Consider the following 2,226-nt stretch of genomic DNA (forward strand, 5'->3'; position numbering starts at 1 on the left):
CATCTTTTGAGCCCAAGCCCCAACAGTGCCTGGCCCTGTGTACTTGCCGGCCTATCAGATGCATGGCTGGAACCAGCACTCCCACAACTAAAACAAGGCGAGCCAGAGCTGGAGAGGAGTGCGGCGGGAGCAGATGCTGCAGTTCGCCCAGCAGGCAGGTAGCTCGAGAAGGCAGGGACTGTGTCCTGGGCACTGCCTGGACCCCCTTTGCCCCACACAATGCCTGGCACAGCAAGCACTGCACCCACGTTTGTCAAGCAGCCTCTGCACTGGAACCAGTCAGACACATTCCACATGATGTCGAGGGAGCCGCAAGCACAACGAACAGCAAAGAGATCAGCCTCCCCAGTGAACTCGACAAACTGTCCTTACCTGGCTGGCTTCAGCACAGAGAGGCCGAGGGGAATGGTGTCGCTTCCCTCTGGGATATAAATGTCCAATTTCCCCTTTCTTGGGCAGAATGATCCCAATGCTTTCACCTAGCCACAGGGACTCTGTGTCCCAACCCTCTGGGAAGCTGCAAAGTAGTTAAGGAGGTCTGCACCCAGGCCATCCTATGGGCGTGGAAAATTTAGGGCGGGCTGCAGGCTCTGCCTCATCTTCCCGCCCCTTTTTACAACCGCGCAGTCCTGCTGACTCAGCAGATCTGAAGTGTGCGCAGCCTGGTTATCTTCTTTGGACTTCAAACAGCAAACTGAACCACACTGACCCCAGCGAGGCCGGTAGAAAATATCAGAGTCCCATCTAAACAAAGGGAATCCGGACAAGGGACATTCTGACAGCCCACGCCAGCACCACTTGAAGCATGGAGGTAAAGACCAGGTAAAGGTAGGAAAGAGAAGTTAAAAATCTCAATCTCCCGCATCCTAATTAAGGTAACAAGAATATCAGTGCTTGGCTCAAGGCTGGTGCCTTAGAACACTGACCTCAGATTACAAAGCAGGCTTTACTGCAGTGTCGCTTTGTCACCTAGTAACAGACCTTTATTTAATAGCAGGTATGTATATATATTTTCTTTTTTTGGAGAGATTTTTGCTATAGGGTGTGTGCCCTCGCCAGAAAGACAGAGACAGACAGAAAGCGAGAAATCACCCCCCAAGGGGGGATGGCCACACTGCAATCCCTTCTTCTCCATTCTCCTCTTGGGATCTTGGGCACGCACGCACACGCGGCCGGCGTGAGTTTAAGCCACCGGGTCCGGGATGCGAACCGCGGTCAACTACGTGGGAGTCCAGCGACATAGCCATTACACCAACTGCTGGTCCCGATAGCAGGTATTAAATGCACATAAAGGCAGATGTCCCAGATCAGCCCTGTGTGACAGCAGGTGTGGACTGTCTGTGGATGGGTTTTCAAGGGATGTGATAAGCCACAGTGCATGCGAATCACCCAGGAGTCACGATTTATCAGATTCACCACTCATCGGACTTCACTTCTCTCTCTTTTTAAAAAAGAATCATTTTACTTAATTTATTTAATTTATTTATTTTCATTTGACTAGAGCGGGCCAGAAAGAGAAAGTGAGAAAACAAGCTGCCAGGTCCAGGACTAGAACTGTTTTCAATCACCTGGGAGTCAAGCACCCTTAACCACGCCATCTGCCGGCCCTGCCGGCCCTGCCGGCCCTGAGACTGCACTTACCTTTAAGGTAAGAATCACAGCAGGCAAGGACCTTGGCAGCTTGCTCTCTCACTTTCCCTCTCTGTCTGATAAAACTGGAAAATAATAATAAATAAAGTTAAATAAAATAATTCTTAAAAAAACCCCAAAAAACTGGTAGCCATGAAATGCAGTCCTCATCTATGGCTGGGCATGTCGCGCGCTCCTCTCCCCAGCTTGTCCCCCCTCAGCACCCGTTTTCGTCCTCGAGCCTTCACACCACTCTTCGGCACCCCCAGGGTATAGCCACAACTACGCGGGAGCTGCCAGGGCTGCCCATCTTTTCCCAGAAATAATAATAAATAAATTAATTAATAATAAATAATAAAGAAAGAAATAATAATAAACAAGACCTTCTTGCCCCTTCGTGGAGGGTCAGCCATCCTCTGTAAAGGGATGGGGCCTCAGAGTCTGGCCTATCAGAGTCCGGATGCCCACTCTCATTCTGCTTAACCCACGGGGGGGTGACCTGCAGGTGCCCACCGCCCAGGGTAGGGTGGTCTGGGATGTGCCGGAGGGGGGCCGGCGGACCAACGGCGCAGCTGCGCACCGGGGCGTGAGCCCCGG

The 2,226-nt window shown here is 51.7% G+C and overlaps 1 protein-coding gene across 6 annotated transcripts in view; it reads right to left on the reverse strand.

Annotated features, from left to right (window-relative positions):
• Positions 1 to 2,226, reverse strand: part of EPHX1 (epoxide hydrolase 1) — a 40,885-nt gene that overhangs the window by 26,297 nt on the left and 12,362 nt on the right. For 2 of the 6 annotated variants that reach the window (XM_027775237.1, XM_006157260.3), the window contains exon 2: positions 1,642 to 1,715. The exons of 3 other annotated variants lie outside the window; for them this stretch is intronic. The gene's annotated coding sequence lies outside the window, so the exon portion shown is untranslated. Of the gene's footprint in view, positions 1 to 372; positions 503 to 1,641; positions 1,716 to 2,226 lie in introns of those variants that run through there. One more of the 6 variants, XM_006157263.3, reaches the window with a different exon arrangement.

This window comes from Tupaia chinensis, unplaced genomic scaffold, assembly GCF_000334495.1.
Source record: "Tupaia chinensis unplaced genomic scaffold, TupChi_1.0 Scaffold000532_1, whole genome shotgun sequence".
In the NCBI taxonomy this organism is placed as follows: Eukaryota; Metazoa; Chordata; class Mammalia; order Scandentia; family Tupaiidae; genus Tupaia; species Tupaia belangeri.